General features: G+C 43.1%; 1 protein-coding gene across 3 annotated transcripts in view; it reads left to right on the top strand.

The window, feature by feature from the left end:
- HMG20A (high mobility group 20A) overlaps positions 1-25,022 on the top strand; it is a 216,973-nt gene that overhangs the window by 43,215 nt on the left and 148,736 nt on the right. The window contains exon 3 of one of the 3 annotated variants that reach the window (XM_069222200.1): positions 1,652-1,735. The exons of the other annotated variants lie outside the window; for them this stretch is intronic. The gene's annotated coding sequence lies outside the window, so the exon portion shown is untranslated. The remainder of the gene's footprint in view (positions 1-1,651; positions 1,736-25,022) is intronic. 3 annotated transcript variants of the gene reach the window in all.

Genomic DNA, 25,022 nt, shown 5'->3' with positions numbered 1-25,022 from the left:
TGCTGCTCCAGCGATGTGGGATTAATCTTGAGGTGTGCTGTCTGGGCCTCACTGCAACTTACTGTCCCTGCCAGTGGATTGCTCATAGGGGCTCAAATGCTTCTTCTGGCTCTCTTGTATTCTGAGGGTCAGCCCGGACTCCCTTTCAAGGGTCGAGTCCCCCAGAACTTGCTGGTCCTCTTCAGCTCTGCAAATCTCCAACAGCTCCATTTGAATTTGCATGTGCTTGTTGGTGGTCCTCCTGACCACTGACCCGTCTGCAATCTGGTGACCGGCGAGGGACAGCTCTTAGGTAACTTCAGGGACTCCTCTGCAGCTCCTGGGCTCTGCAGCTTGACTTCATCCATCACCATCGACTCAGATCTTCACCCACAGAAGGGTGGGCAATGCCTTCTACCCTACCTGGACGCTCCTGTGTGGACTGGACTCTGTCCCCTTCTTTTGCAGGTCATGTTCATCCAGAATGCACCGTTGGGTTCCACCGGTCTTGTCCTGCTTTTGCACTATTCCCTCTATGTTAGCCTACGGGACGATCAGGTAACTTACCTCTCCTTTCCTGGTCACTTGGGGTCTTCTAGATACTTACCTTTTGGGGTTCCACTCCCTCCCAACCATCAGCTAACCACTCCATATCCTCTGGTGGGTGACCCATTCTTGCATTCCACTTTTTTAGTATACAGTCCCCCCCCCCCCCCCCCCCACCATAGGGCCCTTGCTACTTGCTATTATATGTAATAAGTACATTTATTTTTGCAACACTTTGTGCTTCCTTTCATGTGTGATTACTTGCTGTGTGACTACTGTGGTATTGCAAGTGCTTCACACTCCTCCTAGAGAATTCTTGGCTGCTCCCCACAGCTACCACTAGAGAGCCCTGGCTATCTGGACACTGTAACACTATCTAACAAGGTTTGCCAGTACCCAGTATAAGATGTAACACCATAGGTGTCCACCACACACTGGGCCAGCCTCCTACAATAATAACACTTTTTTGCTATTCAATGTTCCCCTGAGTCTCGATTAAAATGGTACCTCACTTGTGTGGGTAGGCCTGGTGCCGGCGACTGGAAGCAACCCAAAAAGTAACGTGGACACAGCACATTTTTCCACTAACAACTGACGCTTTTTTGTGCCTAGCTGTGGATTATTGGCTCTAGCTCAGCCAGCAGCTAGGGAAACCTAGCAAACCTGCACATTTTTAGTTCGAGCTTTCGAGACCCCTTGTATATACTTTAGTATGCACTTATATTCTTCATTGTGGGCGGAACTGCTTTTCATTTCTTTGTTTCCTTGTACTTTAAAAATCCTTGCTTGCTAGTGGTCAGTCCTTCCTCTTTGTCCCTCCCTTTGCTTCCATGGAGCAGGGACCAAGTACGGTATCTTTATACTTTGTGGACTTTATTTTTACTTTGTTTCCTGCTCCAGTTGAGAATGCAGGTGTTTTACAACTTTCATCTCCTGTTTACCAGCACTAAGCATTCTTACAAGATTCTGTGTGTTTTACAACTTTCATATCATGACAGTTCTGTCCAGCCTGCAACAGTGCACATGTTCTTTCACTTTATTGCTGCTTTCCACTTCCACCAACACTTTTTATTTTTTTGTAGTTGCTTATAGTGCGCACACCAGTTAAAATATTTGTCTATATTAGGCACTGGAAAATCAAGCGAGTCACCCAGAATCGGATGTTGAGTTGCCACAGAGACTCCAACCCTGTTCCTCATAAGCTAAGCCGGTAGGTATGGCTGTTACATCACATGCTCTTCCCTTCTCTGTGTTGTTGTTTTTAGACTCTCTTCCCACCCACCATTTCTCTGTGTTGCAGACCCACGTTCCCCTTGCAAACCTGCCAAACTTGTTTTTGGTTCTGATAAAAGAGCCACTGGCTTCCACAGAGATCACAATAAACTCCTGAGACTTCTCTGTCACAATAAACGTCTAGATATCTTTGTTTTTCCACAATAAATGTGGATGTCTCCCATTTCAAAGATGGCCACTATCAACTACGAGCTGCAGAAAGTAATTATTTGTTTGAAGATATTGTCCATGACCCTTCTTCTCGTGCTGTTCCATGGCCAATTAAGAGGAATGCGGATCGAGAATAAGAAAAATATTTTTATTTATAGTCATTGTAAGTTTTAAAATCGCGCCTCACCCTAGATGGCGGCCTGAGCCGGTCACTTTGTGACGTAGAAGTAGTTTTGATGCAACAACCTGATTTTACAACAGCATTCAGGAACCAGGAGCATTGATAAAGGCAAAAAGAGTCCCTTAGTTTACAGCCAGTGCCCTTCTCCATTGAGGTGCAGTGATCCAGATAAGGGCAGAAATATGATGCTGATGGGCGTCAGGAGTCTGTTGCGAGGGTCGATGAGGCACACCCGACTGCACAGGGGAATCAGCAGAACTTGATCTCCTGTGGGGGCAGCCTTCCATGCCAGGCAGCAGCGGCTATTTGAGCTTTCGGGCTGGAGCACAGTGAACACATCGCCATGTAACCTGGTTGAAAAGACAGTTCCGCATGCATACCTAATGACTGGCTGTCCTGCCCAAAGTATCAATTAAATTTGTGACAGCAAATCGTGTTAAGACTGTTCATCAGCGTGATGCTCACAACAGTATTTGTGGCCATATATGCAGTTATATACATGTTCAGAAAGGCGTACCCAATAGTTCCAAAAGCCGTTTCGATGTCATGCTAAAGGTAGATTATGCCCCACGCCAGTTCCATTCAACACTAACTTTTACATGCACACAAATGATAAGTGTTTTTCAGATTAGGTGGTATGGTCGTTCCTCTGTTTTTTAATGCTGTCTTTTTGTTTGACCTTAACAGTTCATTAAAGCAGATTCTTACATGTGCATTAAACAAAGCAGTGTACTTGCTGATTTGATATGTATGTTATGGTATATAGGGGAATACTTTAATATATATCAGTTAATCTATTAAGAATATTTTCAGTTTTCACTCTAATATATCAAGATCCATTTAGTTTAAAGGGTCCAACGAGTGTAAAGAAAAAGTACGGTCCACTTTACGCAGCTGTGCATCTCTATCAATCACTACCAGTAAGTATTCTAGGATAATGTGAGAGGATGTGGTGAAGCGGCCAGAGCTGCCGACTTTGAAGCTTGGGAACCAGGTTCGAGTCTTGGCGTCGGCTCAACATCATGTGATTCTGGACAAATCACTTAATCTCCCTGTCCCAAAAAAATTAATGTGTCCTTGTGTAATATAACTGGTGCTCATGTAAATTTCTCCAACACCTTTGGGTCGAGTTCGCACTATATAAAACCTCCAAAGAAAATGTGCCGCCTGGTTGAACACTTACAAGATCCCAAAGGCGAGACCTGTTGGCTATGCCAGTGCTTGTTGAAAACTAGACACCTAGGGGAATCCAGGATGAGGTGACTTGTGTGGCTTTCACCAGGTTCTGTTACCAAGAATCCCTTGCAAACCTCAAAAGTTGTCTAAAGCACATTTACCTCACACTTCTGCAATGGAAAGTTCTAGAATCCGAGGGGAGCCACAAACTTCCTTCCACTCAGCAATTCCCACAAGTCCCCCAATAAAAATGATACCTCACTTGTGTGGGTAGTCCTAGTGCCCGCAACAGGAAACGGCCCAAAAATGCAACGTAGACACATCACGATTTTCCACCCAAAACAGACTTTTTCTTTTTTTGCAAAGTGCCTAGCTGTGGATTTTGAGCTCTAGCTCAGCCAGCATCTAGGGAAACCAAGTAAGCCTGTACATTCTTTTGAAAACTAGACACCCAGGGGAATCCAGGATGGGGTTACCCAGAATCCCTTGCAAACCTCAAAATTTTGTCTAAAAAAACATTTTCCTCACATTTCTGTGATGGAATGTTCTGGAATCTGAGGGGAGCCACAAATTTCCTACCACCCAGGGTTCCTCTCTGTCTCTCGATAAAAGTGATACCTCATTTGTGTAGGTGGGCCAAATAAGATAAGGGCCAAAAACTTGTAGAAATTGAGGAAGAACCAAAGCGGGTCTAAAAGGACAGGGTTTTTTTCATATGTTTTTAGGCTGACACTGCTTTGGTCACCCACACAAGTAGGGTATAGTTTTTATCAGTACGGATGCGGCAATGCTGGGTGGTAGGAATTTTGTGGATTCCTGCGGATTCCGGAACTTCCATCGCAGTCACATAGGGAAAATGTGTGATTGAAAGTTGGAGGTTTAGCAGGGCATTGTGGGTAAGAAAATGGTGGGGGGTGCATGTGAAGCACTCCACCGTGGACTCCCCAGCTGTTTAGTTTTCAGAAGTGTCTGAATCTGCAAGGTTTTTTTTAGGTGGCAGCGTACCCAGTCCAGAAAGTGCAGCCGCTCCCTATTGCAAGTGGGAAGATATTGGGAGTTAGCCAAGTTCTCCTGGCCTATAAGTAAAATCTACACCCAAAATAATTACCTGTTCTCTTGCTTGCTTTTGGGATGAAATGCTTTAGTCCACAGGGGAGTGATCAGAAAGGTTATTGCCCCCTTCAGTTGGGTGGGGGCATAACCATGCCCATGGTGGTGGGCAGCTCCCACGCCTCTATTTCTTTTTTTTTTTTTATTCCCTGGCGTCTAGAGGGCTGTCTGCCCCACACTCCCCCAGGGGTTGATTGAGGGTAATTACCTCCATCTGCCCCCAGGGGGGCAGAAACACTGTCCATAATTATTTGGGGTGGGGGCATAGCCATGCCCATGGTGAGCAGCCCCCGCCCCTCTTTAGTATTAAAAGAATCCCTGGTGTCTAGTGGCTTTTTGCCCCTACCCTGGGGGGGGGGGCAAAAAATCTGGGCCTGTGTTTGCGGGTGGGTGGGGGCATTGCTGTGCTTGTTCTTGGCAGCCTCCCTCCCAAAAGGTTGGTGGGGCAGATTGGGGATAACCCCCATCTACTCCCCATTAGGGGGAGGGGCAGAAAGGCTGTGCCTGTGTTTAAGGGTGGGTGGAGCAATGCTTTGCCTATTCTGGGAAGCACCTACCCTTTCCTGAATATAAAGAGAAGCCTCTGGTAGCTAGTGCGCTTTCTGTTGTGTCCCTCCCACCCCCAAGGGGGGGGTGATAGAGGTTATTGCTCCCATCTGCCACCCGGGGATAGAAAAACTGTATTATTAAAGGAAATTAAGGGGGGCGCAGAAGCCCTTGTCAAAGGGCCTGCTCCCCCCTCCCTGATGACTTAGTATCCAGGAGGGCATTGCCATCCTGAGGCGATCCCCAAGCAGGGATCCACTAGGCTAGGGAAAGATTCCTTTGGAAAGGGGAGATTCTCCCATTCCCAACATTACCTCTCCTGTTGAAATCAATACTCAGGGGGCAGAGATATGCACCTGAGCACCAAAGAAAATGAAAGCAAATAAGCCTATCATTTTACTTTAATTTTCATGCTGGGGATACTTTTAGCCTTGGTTGTTGCGGAAGCTCTTCCCCAGCAACCAAGGCTAAAAATATCCAAAGGAAATCCCTCTGGTGCCCGCACCAGATGGATTTCCCATGCCATGTGCATGGACATCTGGGAGCCGTCCGATGCACATGAACACTGCAGCGTCGGACGGCTCTCGGCCGTCCGATGCATAGAAGGGGTTAAAAAAAAGACTCAACACATGTTTATTGTTATTTTGAATAAAAATACTTTATTTAAAAAATATTTTTGTGACTATTCTCGTTACTATTGAGTATTACCATGTGCTTATTTTTAAGGAATACATTAGCTTATGGTTACTAGTAAATATTTGTGGTGATTTTTTGACAAAGTAAATGGGTCTGCTTTGCAAATGTTGATGTGTTGACCCCCTGATAAAGCAATTAGGCCTGATTTTTGTATTTTAGTGTACAGACCATTTGACAAAGCCAGTGGGTCTGCCTTAGTTAAAATGACACACCCTATTAAATTGTTACGTCTAGTACTTCACTAAAAAAACAAAGGCTACAGTGACGTTCTAGTTAGGTGAAACATTTGAAACTAAAAAAAACAAAACACTGAAATCCACCAGGTATAATTAACTGAAGTAACTTTAACTTGCTTACCACCATTCACTGCTTATGACCCTACATATTACATCATTCATAACACATTCTATGACATTGATAACCTCATTGGTGACATCTGAAATTACATCATTGATAACAACACTATATATTTAAGATACACCTTAAGGCCTTTCACCAGTTGTGACATAGCTGCCAAGTGGATGCATGTTATTTGACACCTTAGCCACTCCTGACTTTTAACGAAAATACTTACATTCTTAGAGTTCTATTTTTTATTTTAGCATTCCATATGCTGAAATGAAAATATCTGCATGCAAAGTAGTGAAGGCTCCACAAAACATGTTTTGCTGTTTGCAGGGAGGGGAATGGCGATTTTTCACAGAGACTTATATCAGTGTTCTGTATCCAAGCCTCCCAGTTAGGAGGCCATTAAGGGTCTTTGTTTTACTATCTTCCTTAATCCATCACTTATGCTATCAGGGCTCCTAGTACAGAGACCCCTAATTGTAAGTCTGATTCACTTAACCTTCTGTCGGATCTCATTGGCCAGCTTTCCTTTTTTCACTCAAATGCTGCAGGACACACCTATGATTTGATTTTCTCACATTCTTTGAATATCCAGATGAATCCAACCTTCAAAGTAACTTGGTCAGATCACTGTTTTAGTCTTGTTTGGGCCTGCTATATGAATTTGCCGCCCCGCTTCAGAAACGTTATAGGCCCTGAAAGCAATTGTCATATTTCCTATTTTCAGAGACACTTCAGGGCAACCTGCTAGAACTTCTTGGGGCAGTATGTATTAACTTGCCCAGAGTCCCTTTGCTCCAATGAGAGTTGTGTCCCAGCAGAGAACTACGCCATCTGCCCCATGGTTTTCAGACTCACTCGCAGGTAGAGGAAATCTTATGATCCGGCCGCAAAGGCCATGTACAAAACAGCGCTAAACAATCTGTGCAGTGCGCAAAGCACGTAAAGAATTTATATTGGCTTCCATCACTACAGTAGTCAATAAACCTTGTGAACTTTTCAAGGTTGTGCACTCCTTTTGCTCTGCAAAATATTTGGATTCCATTTTCTACATTGTGTGCGGAACTTTCAGATTTCTTCTTTAAAAGTAAATTTAATAATTTATGATAAATGTCATGTGCACAGGGTGTCGGGCCCGATGGCCGACAAAACTCCTCACTCAGGTCCCTTGCTGGACAAGTTTGCTTCTCTCATGCTTTCGGATGTGTCCACTTCCTTGGCTAGCTGCAAATATTGGTCTCCAACAGATCCATGTCCTCCAGATAGTTTGAATCTGGCTTCACTTTTAATCACCCCCATCTTGCTTAAATTAATAAATGCCTCGCTGGAAGCAGCTATGGTGCCTTAGAGTTGGAAGCAGGGAATGTTTTTCCTACTTTTGAAGAAAGCCAACACAGACCCACAGGTCCTTACCAACTTTCACCCTATTTCCCTGCTTCCCGCTGCCATTAAAATGCTGAAAAAAAAGGATTAATAGCCAAATTTCAACCATTTTGTAGAGTAACAACTTACTCCATGACACCCATTCGGGCTTCCGTGTGGGTTATAGCACGGAATCCGCTCTTTTGAAGGTCACTGACTTCATTAGGGTCAATCTTGACCAGGACTCGGTGGCCATAGTTGTCCTTCTTGATCTGTCTGTGGCCTTCGATATAGTCTCCCATTCTGTCCTTTTGGACAGATTCTGGGAAGTGGGTATCCAAGGTACAGCATTGAGATGACTGAAATCTAGAAACCTGGAGGACTGTTCTCACGTTTTATTCCTCCTCCTTTCACATCCTCAGCCAAACCTCTTGCCTGTAGGGTTCCTCAGGGCTCAGCCTTGAGGTCCACCCTTTTTAATCTGCATCTTGCTCCCTTGGCCAAACTAGTGGAGGCATGGCGCGTAAGCATTATTTTCTATACATATGATACGTAGTTGATGCTCTCATTCCAGACCAGAAAAAGAAGTTGGGCCCACTGGCTATGTTTCAAGACTGCCTGTGGACAGTCTGTGATTGGATGAGTGTGAACTGCCTCAAATTAAACTCAGATAAAACCGAGGTTGTTTTTTTTGGGACTGTTCATCATCCTGATGCTTGCAGTTGGTGGCCATCTGAACTAGCCCCAGCCCCCATCCTGCTTCAGTGATAAGTAACTTAGGTGTCAAATTTGATTCCAATCTATCGTTTGAACCCCACCTAAAAGCAGTGTCTGCCAGCTGTTTCCTCATGCTGAAAATGGACAGGAAATTGATCCATCTGATTCCAGAGGACTGCCACAAAACTGTAATTCATGTTTTGGTGATATCGAAATTAGATTATGTGAACAGCCTGTAGTTGGGCCTACTGCAGTATCTACATCATCGTTATTCAGAGTGCGGCTGCTCAGTTGATCGTGAAGATTCCTGCCTGCATCTCGGTTACAGCTTCTTTACGGAGTCTTCACTGGCTACCTATTTTCAGTCGTATCAAATTTAAAGTTCTCACCTTTGCCTTTAGAGTCTGTGAACAACAGCAGACTACTTAAGGAAGCGACTGTTGCCTTATTGTCAGGAGAGGTCACTTCGGTCCAGTGGTCAAAAACTTCTTCTTGCACCTAGGGTCTGCTGTGCTAGAAGAGACGGTCGCTCATTTTCTTACTTGACTGCCAAACTCTGGAATTCCTTGCCTTCTTAGCTCCGTTTTTAGGTCGAGTGTTAAGCGTCGGACCTCGTGTATACTTTTAGTATACTTCTTATGGCTTAAAATTATTTCTTTTGTTGGTTGCAGTGTCCTTTAATAATTCATGGTCGCTAGTGGTCAGTTCTGCTTTTTTCTCTCTCCTTTTTCGGTTTCAGAGCAGTGGCCAGCTACTGTATTATTCCACTTTGGTTTCTTTATCTGTTGCTGTAACAGACTTTTTTTGTTATTTCTTTGTTGCTTCCTTTTCATTGTGGGTGTTTTAGGCTGGTAGCTGCCTGTTTTATTCCAGCATTCGTTCCTTTCACATCCTCCTTTGTCGCTGACATTTTATTTTTGCTTTATTCTAGTGCCCTCCTCCTTTACGTCTGGCTCCTAAAATAAGCTTACTTTACAAAAAAAGACACAATATGCCCTTTCTGGTAGAATGTAGCTAAACCTAGACGCAATGATTTGAAGTTTGCTTTGGCGCCTCCCTGCCAGCACTCAGGACATCACACACTGGCCATTGCTTATCTTCTTTATTGGGGCCATAAATCTCCTCAGGCTGCTCTGCTATTGTCAACTTCATTAACTCTTGCAAGACTTTTCATACTTTTAAAATAAAAAGAAAATATTTTTCCAGCCTTATTTTCCAATTTCTGTTCAGACGTTTCTGATGTCAGTAGCTGTCAGTGACCACCAAAACATGGTAGGAAAAGGCGAAATTATGAGACCTGGTTGACCAATTTATGTGGCAAGAAACGTCCAGTTCCGAATTTACAATGCCAATAGCTCTAACTCAAGAAAATGTGAGACCTATTGCATGGCAAATGCTTGTTCACCATGTGAACAGGTCTTTCGGAAACTCCTGAAGACTTACCTGTTTGATATCTAGGCACTCTGGTGGCACCTTATTTTTTTGTGCGTGGCGGTGCTGCTAGCGCCAGGACTCTTCCTTGGAGGCAGCCGTGTGCTTTACAAATCCTTTATTGTATTGTATTGGATTACAACTAAGATATACACAGTGGTAATGTATTTTCAGCAGTTGGCAGTTTGGAATTCCTTATATTCTGTGAGCTCTGCTTTATTTGGTTACCTGTATACCCTCACCAGTGTCGAGGATATTGTAACACAAATGCTTATAAAATAAATATTTTTTCTTTCCAAAGAGTTGCTGCATGATTTTGTTTGAAGTTTATTTAGCTCAACTTTGTAATGTAATTACTGTGAGTACAACATGTTTTGTTGCAGGGTTCACTTTTTTTATGGCACACCCCCTGATTTTGCTCTTAGAGCTAACCTCTTGCTTGGCTGTCATGAATTCCTGGCTTGCCCAGCTGTAGCTAGAGATCCCTAGTGCACATCCATCTGAAGACCACTGATCCGCATCTCCTTGTGCTCCTTGACGCACACTGGGTGCTTGGTGGGCAGGCGTGTTTTGACTGGTTGCATATGTAAATTGTATGCATGCAGTATATAAAAAGCAGACATATTGCCTTCTTCAGAACAGTCCATGACATTTTCGATAACAATCACTGCTTACTCCCATTTTTCACACCTCTCACTAAACTCCTCGTTAACTCTCTTCCTGGCACTCATATACTGAGCGCTGCCCTCTGACATATACCAGTTAGATGTGTAAATATTTTGAAATCCCAAATAGCCTCCCTCTAGGCGTCAGGCAATAATTAACCCAGCGGTCTCTCTCATATCGGATCTCAATTCTGTCTCTTGAGTGATGCGCAGCCATCTTCCTGCTGTTACAGACTGCTGTAATTCAGGAATACCTATGAGCACATGCAACACAAATAACATGGCAGCTATATACTGCACAGGCTTCCTTAACTACCCCGTTAGATGATGTCAGGCAATTTCTTTAGAAGGCATTGGATTTCTTGTATTGCATTTGGTTGGCTCTTGTACATTGCGACACTTCTATGCATTAAGATTCTAGGAGATTTACATTGAATTTAGCAATATTATTCAGATCACTTCAGGTTCCAATTGTAGTAAGTCCGTTGCCCATAAAGCATCTCAGTAGTGGGAGTTTGGGCGTTTGTACTCGGATTTCTGCAGCTTTGATGGCCCACTGGTCAATTGAAGGAAGCGTTGCCTGGTTGTTTGTTCTTGCTGTTATTCTGAAAGTGAGTATGGTTGTTAACATGGAGAATAATCTTAGGTGTTCATGCAGTTTGCTTGCTCCTGCTTGTGGTGACAGTTATTTTACTGCTGTAATCTGTATAGTATCATGGCATTTTGGTATTTGAGACTGGAGATGTGAAGGTTTAAAACATTAAGCATTCCTTCCAGAGGTTCTATGAGAACCGTTTTCAGGACTGTGGGTCACTGCTGGCCACTGGTGGTAGGAGTAGAGTAAGATGGCATTAGTGGTTCACTACAGAAATATCGGGCTTGAGAGTGTAAGTAAAATGGCAGAAGCGAATAGAAACGGGTGTGTTTGAGTGTACATTCAAAGAGGGTGCTTGTAGTGCTAAGTAATGTTGAGCACTTGATGCTCTGTATTTAGAGGCCTGTATGTGACTTATGCTTGATGATGGAGAGAGATTGCTGAGATCGAAACCTAGTTGGGTCAGACATCTCTCCCACCAGTAAATCAGTGTTCTAGGTAAGAAATAATGAACCCGTGAGTAAGATAATCCTTGCGAGAAAATGTGCTATGTGAACAGGAGAGAAAGGTGAAGTTTTTTTTCACGTGGGTGCAGTAAGTACCATATGTCCAGTAAACCACTGCCCATGATATAATATAGTATGTCCCTATTACTGTTGTTCCATCTGTCAGATGTTCTCGATCACTCTCATAAGGGTTGATAGCTACATTCCAATCGCCCTTATAATAATCCATATATTACCAAATTCAGCAATCGGCCAATTCCGGAGGAAGAAAAAGTGGTTTGCTGTTGTTGAGTGTACTGGAAAAAAGCATACCTGCCATCCAGGTCAATCCGTGACCTGAGTGTATAAATATTGCTACCCCACATTTCCTAGGGTAGCGACCTCTAGCTGTCAGTCTCCGTGTCTCCCCCATCCAAATTCGTGGGTCTCTTTGTACCTTTTTCCCCTTAATGATTTTCTCTGCAGAGGAAAAGACAACACCTTTATATTTACACATGAACAACGCATCTGTCAGAGACGCACTCGACAGCATTCATACTCTAAAGTTAGTGCCTTTCCTTTTGGCATTCAATTAGGCCTGGTTTGTATTTAACCTGTATATGTTACCAGCGAAGTCTTCCCACTGACGACAACTCCTCTCTAGTTTACTTGTATCAAGCTTCATGTTTGACCGTGCACCCACATGTACCACTTGTGAGGCTGATGGTATATTGAGTTACTTTTGTGCCTGTACATTGCAGGGTAACTGATACATATAACTTATTTGTGTTTTCTTCAGTCTACTTCTTGTTTGTGCTATCCCCTGTGACCTTCTAAATAACATTGTTCAAATGTGTTAGAAAAAAGCTGTCTGAATAAAATACTCCCTTTATAAATTAACAAATTGACATTGTTATAATTAACAGATTTATTTTGTTGTTCGGCACAACACACCTCAGGAGACTACTGTATCATTACATGCAGGATCCCTATGGAGGTTATAAATTAAATGATACGTGGTTTGAATCATGACATTCTACATACTGATATTTTAATCTGTTTTATATGGAAGATCTTCCATTAAATTTGAGTAATTGCATTATATCGAGTACAGAATCGGCTTAAAATTGGATTCACTTTCATGCTTCTCAGTGCTACAGAATCTTGCATCTTAAAGAAATGCTATGCAACCTCTGCAACATTCATTATAAATACAAGTTCAGTTGGCATATTTACCCTCAACCTGCCTAATTAGGTAACAGAACTGGTGAATTGCAAGCAGCGTCATCCTCTGTTCTCATGGCTAAACATGGTGATGCAAAGGCTCAAAACATGGGTCATTTCAATGATCTTCTTAGGATACTGCACTTATTTCCGGTTTCTGGGGACTATCGGCTTTCTTATTCAGGGCAATTGTTTAATTTGTAAAGTCATCATTGCATATGACTGTTGCTGGGTTTTAGATGGCTGAATGTACTACCTTCTAAACAAGGCTACGTACTGGTTTGGTGAACACCAAAATGACCAGGTTGGCTGAAGGCATCCTGTGACACCACACTGTCAGATCCTGCTTGACAGGTCTGTTGAATTGAAAGGGAGAGAATAGAATGCCAAGACTATTATTGTGGATCCTCAGTCTGGTTCTTGAAGGAACTTGCTGTTGCTCTACCATATTTCTGTCTCTAGGTTTATTGTAGGTGCAGTACCTGTTTCAAATTTGATTTTGATGTTAGGTGTGAGAGGACGCTGTTGATTTACACTCCCCCACACCCCCAGCTCCGAAGTTTAGTGGGGCGAAATGCTTTCACCGTCTTGAAAATGTCCTGAGAGATAGCATTTTTGGCCTCTTTGTAGTAAGGTAAACAGTAACTATTGAAAAAGTGGGTAGGGTTGGCCATGGTCACCTTTACTCAGTTGGTTAGGGAGTGCCCAGGAATCACCTCCCCAACTTGTTGGTGCAGCTATAAATGTGCTGCTTCAAGGCACCGACTTCAGACCACTTTCTGGACCTGCGGAAGATCAGAAGAGGACTGGGCCTGCTGCCTGTGGCCTGAGAGGAGCCCTGAAGAACTGGATTTGCACCCTCTTGCACCTAAGACAAAGAAAATGACTCCAAGGATCTTAAGGCTGGCCTCCCGTTCAAACTACAGGGTTACAACGAGCTAAAAAAGGCCTTTTCTGCAACTGCTCAGCTGATCAATGACAACTGAACCTAGACTGGACACTGCTGTTGACCTCTGTCTTGACACCCTATACGTCTCTAAGTGTCTCTTCTAAGGTCCTGGAGCCTTTAGAAGTGTACTTCTCTGGTTGACTGGGAATTGAAAGGTAGTTTATCCGACCCGCTCTCCATTGCAGTCAGCACGAAATTGCACCTATGTCCTGGTCTACCGTGTCCACAGACTATCGTTGGTGCCTAGTCTTTTTTGGTGCTAATTCTACTTAACATTTAAAAAAATATGATCTCTGCTTTCCTTTATTGGAATTTTCTCATTTTATTTAATACATTGTACTCGGTTTTCTAATTCAGTTTAGGACTTTTATTGTTTGGCATTTGTACTTTATTATTGTTTCTGTGCTGCATAAATACTTTACACATTGCCCTAAGTTAACCCTGTCTGCTCTGCCATAGCTGTCAGGAGGTTGAACTTGTATTGATATGGTGACTTTAAGGATTTACCCTGATGAGGCTTGTGATTATTCCGTGAAATGTGTAGTTGCCCACCTGAAAGAATAATAACATTTCTTACAGAAGAGATGTTGGTGCAGAAATGGGAGAGTCGTTCTCACCTGTCACATGCAACTTGTAGGAGTTGAATTCTTGAACAGTCCATGTAAGTGTCTAATGAGGCTCACAGCAGATATTCACAAATATAAGTGTCATTGAGACCAAAAATTTCTGCAGCTAACCACCATCTTGTAGTGAGATTTAGATCTGGCCTAGGCTTGTGAAAGGGATGCAGTACTCTGGTTTCTGGCAGGTGGCTTATGTGCATGACAGGGTTTGCAGCAGAGCTAGAGATTCAATCCAAGCTGGAAAGAATTGGGCAGCACGCTGGATTGACAGTCTATAATTAAATGTATGTTCCCAAAGCTGTCCTTTGCACATCTAAGACTCTTCTTGGAGAAGTAGTAGATCCTGGTGGCTGGCAGGAAATCCTCCTCCACTAACGTTAAATGGCTTATATTCTGCCCAAGACATTAGTGAAGAATGTCAACCCACACACATGTTCAGTTAATTATTTAATTTCATTTGCCTGAGATCGGGTTGAGGTGGGTATCTGAAACACTTATCTTTCAACCATTGGAGGCTGGTTCTTGGCTGCTCTAAGTAGATTTTCTTCTTGCTTTCTCGGTCTGCATTACTATGGAATCTCCCACATTTTGAAAATGGGAAAAAGCCTGGTGGAAGAAATTGCATAGAAGTGCCTCTGTGATGACATTATCGCTACTATAGCCAGACCTCTTCAACCCCAGATTAACAACTCCTTAGTTCGGCCCAAAGAATTAATTCATATTTTGATATGCTACTGAAAATGCCCTCGGGCACAAATACATATTCAATACAAGACAAATGTACCAGATTTCTTAACTACTTTTTGAACAAAATTAACCAAATTATGAACTCCATCTGCTCTTCAGATAGTCTACAGGACATAATCTCTGTGCCACTTTTTTTTAACACTACATGGTCCAAGTTAACACCGCCGTTTGAAGAACAGTTGAATACGTTCATCAAAGGAATCAAGTGTAACTTTTTTCATGTGGATGTCATTCCGATATTTCAGTTAAAAACACATTTCACCTATTTAGTAAACTCTAAGAGTTGACTAATAATTACATCTTTCAAAGAGATCATCTTCCCTGGCTCACTTAAAACTGTCTGGATCAGTCCCCTTTTGAAGAACCTCTCAGTTGATCCCAAATAACTTCCTAGCTGTTATCCTGTGACTCATCTAATATGGTTTAGGTAACTTATAAAAACATATGTCGCTGACTAAGTTGTCATCCGCATTGATCAAGTCAGGCTGTTGGCCTCATACTTGTCTAGCTCGCCAAAGGATGTAGCACTAAAACCACAAACTGGAAAATCCGAGATAGCACTCAGTGCATACTAGATAATGATGTTTGTCTCCTCTTATTTATACATAACACCCATTATGATTAACTACCAATAACCTCATCTCATTCCTTGAGTCTTGCATGTGCTTCAATGGTGAGGGCATTGGCTGATGCTCAGTGGGTTAGAGTGGGCAATGCTGCCTCTAACCTCATCTGTCTTGTTCGGGGTCACTCAAGGAATGATCCTTGCATCTGGGTCATTCAACTTATACATGGAATTTCCAAGAACATTGATAGGGAGGCAAGTGGTACGATTTATCATTGCAAAAGAAACATAATTGTATCTAAAAATATATTACCAATAAGATATATGCACCCTAAAAAAATGTACAACAAATAATTTGGCAGCACCAAGTGTCTTCATTTGTTATGGTTGTTTTGAAGTCATTGTTGCCATCACAGTTCATAATTTCAAAAAACATGCTTTATTATTATTTTGTTTTGCTTCTCTAACTGCTGAAAGTGTACAGTTCATTTACAGACATTTACATTTTATTGCTTTACAGAAAATGACATTCTGGCAGGCTTGTCACATAATTCTCTTTACTTTTCTTTCCCTGACTGCAAAATGAGAGGTGTTTGTAAACACCAATCACCATGTTAAAAAATAGGCAGAAATGTGTCTGAAAACATAGCTTGACATTTGTCCTCTGCTTTTGAAGAGCAGCAAATGTGACAAAGTAAATACAGAATTTAAAGACATATTTAGTTTTTGCGAGCACTTTCGACCCGCCAAAATTCTGCTCGATCTGTTGACATCTGGGCTTAATTATTAGATGTCTGTCTGCCTTGACAGAATCACATAAATAATCATCCTTGCTGTTCTGATGTGCAGGGTGCTAACACCACCTCCGTTGAGTTGCGCTTTATACAAATCAGAAATAAATTTTAAAAATTATGCCTTCCTACTAACCCCTCAGCTATCGGCTGACTCCTTTTACCAAGGAGGTAGCTGTTCGGAATGTCACATATGTGGAGATGGAGGTGGTACCAGCCGCTCGATTTTAACTATTGTCGAAGTAGTTCATTGTCCCCGCCACTAGGAGGCAAAATATCCCTGTGTATGGCAGTGTTCTTACATTCAAATTGGATTCTTTGTCATTTATGAGAGGAAGTGAAAAGTGAGAATAGAATAGGGGGAAATTGTTTGAGGTGGACGTCTTCTTTATCCTGTTTTACTAAACAAGAGGAGTGTAACTGAATGACAGAAGAGTCATGGCTGAAAGGGTTTACGTAACATTTTTCAAAAGCGTTTAAATTATTTTACAGACGAGTGGCCTCGGGGCTGAGAAACGAAGTTGTTGCATAATGTAGCCAGAATTGATTAAGGTGTGTGAGCGGCATAAAGATATCAGAAGTGAGTCGAGAAGGGGCCTGGGCATGCGCTTTATTCGCCACAAGAGTAATGAGGAGTGTTTTCAAGCAAGTAGAAAGGACGGTGATAACAAACTAGTGATCGCCTAGTGTGAAAGCTTTTAGGCGCGTGAAATTGAAGTACCAGTAGAATCATACTGCACTCAGTGTAACTGCACTCAATAAGCCTGCGCTCACAGTAAGTGCAGATGTGGACGGCTGGAATGGAGAGCTGATAGATGGCAGGTAAACGCATTAAAAAGTTCCTGAATAGATTAATAGAATAGAACCGCTAGAGGTTGTTGGAAGGACTGAAAGGGGAGACTCCCCTTCATCGTGCCATGCCAGCCCCCCTCTCTTCATTCTGTAAAGTGCTGTGGCTGGGAGCGCTGCATCTTTGAGCACTGCTGTGTGGTGTTGAATGACAAATAACTGGTTGTGGGAATGTTCCCGTAGCTGGGCAGCGTTACTAAATCACTCTCTGGAAACAAATGCACGCCTGACACGTGGTAGCGGAGTGCTGGTGGGGGGTGAGTTAGCAGATGAGGGAAGCGTGCTAAATCACTGGCTGTCGAGAAGTGTGTAGCGCCGCAGCAGGAAATACTGACAGCTCGTTCCCCTTTACAAAGGAGTACCGTCTTTAGAGGCTCTCTCTGAAGGAAGTGCTATAGAAGAAGTGGTCATAGGTGAAACAGAGAACCGAGGGTAGAGACGAAGACAAGCAAGTATAGTATATGGTATTCGCACGGCTAGCTGCAAAGGCACTTGTCGACGTTCAAATTGCACTCTGTGTGGAGATACAGGTTTAATAAATATATAAAGGTGACAAATGAAGAATCGGGGACGTGGGATGCAGAATTAAAGGCTATTCAAAAATAATCACATACATACATAACTTTGGCTTGTTAATGACTATTGTAAGAAATATTTCTGATTTATAAAAATGTTTAGTTAGTAATATGAACACAAGGTTCTTCCTGGCTGTATTCAGTAGGTCTGGTCTGTTCATCTTATGAGTATGTCATTATTTTGTATTGAGCTGATTTTTACTATCATATCCAATGACATTAGGTCAAAGGGGACTAATTATTATTCATTCAATAGAAGGTGTTGAGGTGATGATGTATTAATCCTGTAGTGTGATTGGTTGAGCCGATATAACTTTTTGCTCACCTCATACTGACTGTTATTTCACTGTGTATTTTCCTCCAGGTATCCCGTAGATAGTGTAGGGGGTTGCCGGCTAGCGGCGGCTTGGGAAGCAGTGTGAGGCGCTAGACCTGGGATTGTATATATTGAGGAAAATATGTGATTTATATTTTCCTTTTGTAAACAACCTCTATTGGCGCCAGCTCTAAATATGTTCTGTGGCTCAGTGTGCGAATATAGTACCAGCATGTTCTGCATACCTTTCCTATTCCCCCCTGCCATTCCTTCTGAATGCTTGGCAGGCTCTGCTTCCAGACTGTCTTCAACCTTGTCAGCAGGGGAAGGGTGTACGTTTTCTGTGTGGCTTTAAACGTGGCCGTGGCGTCGTGTGCCAGTCATGAGCTCGCCACTGCTTTCTCCTCTCTGACGCACTCGTGGTAAAGCGACCAGCTATGACACTCTTCCGCGAATCTGTCAGAAACCACTTTCATTTGTGGCTACTCCTTTCCAGTCACAGAAGAGACAGTAGCGGGAGCCTGCTTCTCAGAGCTTTAATAACTTCATCACTCAGCCATTCAATCATTCAGTCTCACAGATGTCCGCCGAATATAGGGCATTAGCTTTTAGTCGGGCTTGGTTTTCGTCTGTGACTGGGCAAACTGAAATTTACATGCCTGGTCTGTAAGGCGAAAAGTAATACTCAGATTTAAGCAAGTTTTTTGCTTTTGGCTGAAAACAGGAAGCTGCCTGACTTGGCACCCATTGATAGCAGTGTAGGTGCTTGGCAATTCAATTCTTTATTCATGATTTGGAACTCAAAAGAGGTCCACAAAATCAAAACAATACAGTACATAAAATAACATAATATTACGTCATAATAGATAAAGTAAATAGAAACAAAGTTAATCAATTCTGAACTCAAGACAAAATTACTCCATAATAAATATCTAAGGAGGTTCTCCACCTTCATAGCAGCAAAATTATATACAAATGACTCCATAGTGAACAGCCAAGGAGTTCCCACCACAGACATATCAACGATCCTAACTCCAGATCAAAATAGGTTCTTAGAACCTCAAAAACATTAAGAATAAAAACAAGTAAATTAGTAGACCTAAATACAAAACGCTCCATTATGCACATCCAAAGAAGTTCACCCCTTGACATAGCAGCACTCCTTGGAGTATGGAGTGATTTTCTAAATTGAAAGCAACACCGCAAAATAAAATGATGGCGGGTGTGGAAACTTTTCAAACACTCACCCCCAGTCACAAATCTTAGTTTAGTCCATCGTTATTTTGCTCACCAAGACGCCCCAATTTGGACCCAGCTATTTGCAAGTCAGTCTTGACCCTGCTCCCCATGGGAACAGTCTAGCCTGAACTGCCAAGCCAGGTCCTCCCTAGACCGGAAATAAGCATTATGGGACCGGTTTGGGGGTATCGCCCTTCATCAGGCAGGCTAGCTTGAATCCAGTGTTGGAGCGAGCAAGGGACCCACATCTGGACATACCCTGGCCACTTAGGGTCCAAATAGCAACACCCAAAATATAATGATAGATGGAGTGTTGAAACTTTTCAAACACTCACTCCCGAAGAAATATGGATTCAACACAGATCTGTGACTCGGGGTGAGTGTTTGAAAAGTTTCAGTACTCCACCCATCATCCTTTTGTGTTACTAAAGTCACAGTAAGTAGCCAGGATGTGCCCAGACATCAGTCCCTTTCTCACTGTGCCACAGGATTCAAGCAAGCTTGGCTGATGAGGGGTGATACCCTGAAACCGGACCCAGGATGCTTGTTTCCAGTCCAGGGAAGAAATGGTCTGGCACTTCGGGCTGAACTGTTCCCATGGGAAGCAGGGTAAAGACTGGTTTGCATATGTCTTGTTTCAAATGGGAGGGGTGGTGTGAGCAAAAGAACAATGGATTCAACCCAGGTATGTGACTGGGTGTGAGGGTTTGAAAAGTTACAGCACTCCGTCCAACATCCTTTTGTGTTTTCTAAATTTATAACCCCATTTTCGCTACATTGGTTGCTTTAATTTATGGGAAAGCACTCGAATCCTGAATAGAATACAGATATGCTATTTTGTTTCTGGAGGAAGTTTCATACCTTTTACTTTGTTTTTGAAGGGAAAACATCAGCTCTGAAAAGGAACTTTAATAGTGTGTAGCCTTATTGGAATTTGTTAAGTTCTCTTTCGCCTGTGTTATCTTATTATATAAATATGATTTTGCGTTTAGGAGTGCGGTGGTTTGAACTGTAAAGTAAAATACAAAAAAAACACTGGTAAAGCCAGTATGTGGGGTTTTCAAAGCGGGTTTTTGTCAGAGGAGGCACACTTTTTGAACTGGTTTTCTCGTTCATTATTATGAATAAAGTATATAAAGATGCCAGCTCACGTGCGGTTTTGCAGTGCCCTGGTGGTAATATATAGGAGAGTTCCTGTTAAGATAAGATGGCTCCTGTTAGCTGAAATGCGCCCCCATATCAAATGCGTCATAGATGACCCGGTAGAAGTGCCTCGGGGTCTATCGAGCCCTCGCTAAAGTTTGAAAAAGAAAAACGTTTTCTAAAAAGAAAGTACACATTGTCAAGGTAACCCTGGCCCTGAAGGGAGCTACATTTATGGTGGCTGTGCACAAGAAAAATGCAGTCATTCACCCTGAGGGGAGTACGTGTTTCGGGTGGACTGCTCCAAAGCCCCATGCATTATGGTGTGGTTGGTGGAAATAAAGTGTGAATGACAATTTAACATGTCTAGGAATGGAGACTATATAATACACACGGAGCTGCGATCCCGCCAGTGCTGTCTCAAAGGCCATACCTAAGAAAAACATAACGCGGAGTAGGTGCAGCGACACAGCTGCACGAGGGCACCCCGCTTGTTGTCCATGAAACATCTGCAACCCAGACAGTCGAAGAAATGAAACCTTCACCTCGAGCCGAGGGCAGGCCTTTCTTGAACTCCAAGTACAGAAGCATTCCTTATTACTGGTTCGAGCATAAAACTGTTCTGCAACTGTTATAAACAAAAAAAAAAAATAGCTTGACACGTTTATTCCCTGTTGGGGAAACCGTGTTCAGACTTTGTAAGACTCGTTTGTGAGATTGCTGGTATCATAAAAAAAGACTTTAAATGTGTAGCCGCCTCAAGCAGTGTGACGTGTTCTGGTAACTCCGCCCTTATTGTTTCTCTGTCGCCTAAGCATTTAGAACTAGAAGACTGTAACTGCGTGTTGCTTGACTTCACGGTATTTCTTTTACTATTCATTTATTGACTGTGAAATGTCCAGCTTTCAGAGCGTCGGAATCGTCTGGCCTCTCTGAAGAACAAATACAGCACAGCTGTATCGGTGCAGCCCTCTCCTTAACCGCGACCGTGCAGGCTTCACGCACTCAGCATGCACAACTGAGCGGCGTCTCAACCTTCCCTCACACAACCGTTCCCTCCCCGGCAGCAGCGGACCTTTCCACCGCATGAAAAACAGATGAGCATGGGAATCGTAGTTCCTGTTATGGTTCTCTCGTGTGGTACACAAATACCACTACAACTCCGCTGCTTTAACAATTTGTCTAAGGAACAAACAGCGCTATCTTTAAGTTCCACGTAGTTCATAATTTGGTTCAGATGCGCAGCGTTTTTCATCTTTTGATTAATAAAAGTACACCGTACCCTGCTCATCGCAACAAAAGTCAAAGGATTTAATCCAATTTAAGACGCCATTGAAGCTGCTCTTGGCACTGCGAATGTGCAGGCTCCACCTCCAGCAATTTTTTAGAGGAATTGTAAATTAAATAAAATGCTTCTACACACTTGCTCAATGAAAGCCTTGAAATGTGCTTCAAATGTTTCAATACAGAAGTGCATGACTCTAGGGAGACCCATAAGTTGACAGGATCAAAAGGAGTCTACTCCAACCAGCTAGAGGGAGCAGCACATGAACTGGCCAAAGTCGATTGCCCCCAAATAGCAGAACCAGTTCCCCACTAGGGACATTTTTACTCTTATCACCCACTTTGTGAAAAAGACAGAAGCCAAAAAGAACTGTCACACTTATGTCTGACTTAATTGAATTATATTGGGGCAAGCAAGATATTTGAATTGTTTAATGCATATTTATTCACATGTTCACTTTGTATGGGACTGATGTATTTGTATGTTGCTATTGCTTTAATGTACAATTTAATTTCTGTTGCTTAACCCACTCTTTATGCTTATTGATAAATATTTAAAATATTTTCTACTGTTTTTGTGTGTATGTGTAAGAAATTGGTTTATTAGTTGTGATGTATGTGAGCCATTCACAAGTAATAGATCCACAATAGTCTGCATTCTGGAAACCAGGTAGTCTATTTTAGTACTTGACTCTCCTAGGGTAGAGAAGCAGAGCAGTCCAAGGCCTTCTCAGGGCACGTGGTGTGGCCAAGTAATCTCTATTTTCTGACCCATAATAGCAACAACACTCAGTAAATTGCCAGTCAGAATTTTTTTTCTTTCAAAATTTCAAAAAGGAAAAGTACACTTCTTCCATAAACACCACTAATTACTATTAATTAAAATACAAATCTATACCTTTGGCGATGCCCTCATTGAATTTCACCCCTAATGGTTCATATGCCCCTACTTATACCAGACGCAACATCACAATACAAAGGAGTGTCATTTCAAATAGGTCAAGTCTGTTGTCTTTGGAAAGAGGACACCATATCAATATATCACAGGCCTATCGACTTAACCGTAGGCATCTGATAGGATTCACTGTGGAAACCAATTGACTCAATAACCATTTGCAAATGCATTCAATACTAAAAAAGCATGGCAATGTTTACCAATGCAAGTATTAACAACACATAAGAATTGCAAGCAATGGCCAATATGTGGGTTAGAGTCTTTCTTTTGCTTTCCTCAGGCCACAGAATGCAGCCATAGGATCAACCACAAGGGTTTCAGACGCCCAAGCTGGAGAGCACCATACTCTATCTCATAGCGCTTTGAACATTAAATAAGTTATCCTGGTGTTATGTATTAAATGACCCAAGAGAGATAGTGTACGTTTTTATTTAAACACTGAAAGGGGGCTGATACACTGTGTGCCCCAACTCGGGCCGTGAGCGTGTCTTCTTTTGAGGTAGGGGTGCCCTGGTCCCACCCATGGGATGTTGGGAAGAGGGGGCCAGCTGCGGAGGGAGCCTTAATGACCCACGTGACCTTGGCCGGTTCCCCGCTTGGCCTGCTCTGCTGGTTGCTAGCAGCAGAGTTGGCATCTCCATTCTCTCTGCCTGCTCCATGTGAACAAGGCATGGATGTTGTGCTATACATCCTGCTTGCCCCAGGCATGGGGAGTGGAGGCCTCACACTGCCAGTGGGTGGAGGGAGGGCTGACGGTGCTTCCCCCTCTCCTCTCTGTCCTCCTCACATCAGGGAAAGGGGATGGGATCCCGGGCCCTAATCAAGTTTGCGCTGGGCACCACATGATAGGGTCCCAGGGGCTATATGAGAGCTTATGCAGAGGGGTACCGCACATGTCCCTCTCTGTAAAAAATAAAATAAACACAGCTGCATCGATCTCTGGGCCCTGGTCCACCCCAGGGGTCATTTTAATGATGCTGGGAGCTTAGTTGTCTGGCTGCCAGAGTCTGCCTTCTCGGTCTGGCTTCTGGTGCTCCTCTCCTCTGGTGGGGGTATTTAGTGCAGTTGCTTTCCAATCAGCCAGCATAGCACCATCCTGCCTGCAGTCCCAAGCCTCAAAGCCTCCTGGCTGTCTTGCTGAGCACTTGGGGTGGCAGTGGAGTCCAGATACCCCCCCCCCCCCCATCAGCTGGTCCTCAGAGAGCATAAGAGGCCAGTGCCACTGGCCTGAAGAGACCCTCTAGTCCTGGGAGTTAACTGGAGACAAAGTCCTAAGCAGGACGTCACCTTCGAGCTGTCCATTATTCCGCTGTCATTGCCTTCCAGGTCCAGGGTCTTATTCCTTGTTTCTTTCTCTTGTACTGGGGTTCATAAGTGGAGGTGACAAGTTCTTAGTAACATGCACCCCTGGCCAGTCCTAGGATGCCACATCATCCCTCTACCCCTGTCCCAAACCCTCCTGTGCAGTATTCAGGGACAATCCAATATGGTAAGTCAGGTTCTCTCTGTGAAGATCTCCTAAGAGGGCCTCCACTCCAGCACCTAAGTGACATCTATGCTTGATCCCTGCTAACTTTGTGTAGCAGGTCATTCTTGACTTGTTTTTGCAATGCACAATTTTACTTCCAGATTTCTACTTCCTTATTAAACAGAGCTTCTGCTTTCTCACTACGCTGCACACATGAATTTGAGTTTTCTGTTTCATTTCTGAAATAGCCATGTCTGTTGGATCCAGGTAACACTGCTTTCCTTTTAAAGTGTTAAGAGCAGCACGACTGGCACTATGGCCCTAGAGTTAGTCAAGTGTTTGCCTGAATTGAAGGAAAAATGTCAGTTCATGTAGCTTCTCGGTTAATAGAAATCATTTCTCTCTTTAAAGGGCATAGCAACTAATCCTGATGCTGCAGTTCGAAGAACTTAATAAATTGCTTGCATTTTAGGAAACAGGATGGGCCACTAGAGTTACCACTGTCAGAAGTTAGAGACTTCTTTCATTGAGAAGGACGTGGGTAGCCACTCCAAGAACAATTGCTCGTCAAACTTGGCATCATGCTTTACTTGGAAGGGCATCGTCAACCAGTCATTATCAGTGATGTTGGCATTTGGATTTTACTTCTCCTTGTGGGTAGGAACCCCAAATTTGCAACTCCTGGGTCTTGTCCTCTTTGTGAAGACACAGGTTCTGCTAGTCCTGATAAGACTAGCGGAACCGTTTTTTTTTTTTGCTAAATGCTTCATAACCCATGGTGCCACAAAATGAAGAAAAAAAAACAGATTCCACAAGAGGTTCGCAGAACGTGCTAATCTGGACCTTCCAAATTAATGTATGCTCAACATCTAGAACTGGCTAACAACCTGGTTTGAAGAAGGCACTCACAATCATTCCATACCCTTGGTGAAGCGGAACTCGTTACTGTACCTTCTTTTGCTCGCCTACAGACAGCTTTGCGCTTCCCATTGTTGAAATTCCTTTTGTGCACCA

The sequence above is a fragment of the Pleurodeles waltl genome, chromosome 3_1 (assembly GCF_031143425.1).
Source record: "Pleurodeles waltl isolate 20211129_DDA chromosome 3_1, aPleWal1.hap1.20221129, whole genome shotgun sequence".
Classification (NCBI taxonomy): Eukaryota; Metazoa; Chordata; class Amphibia; order Caudata; family Salamandridae; genus Pleurodeles; species Pleurodeles waltl.
Note: the sequence above shows the minus strand (reverse complement) of the source record. Positions and strands in the feature narration are given on the sequence as shown.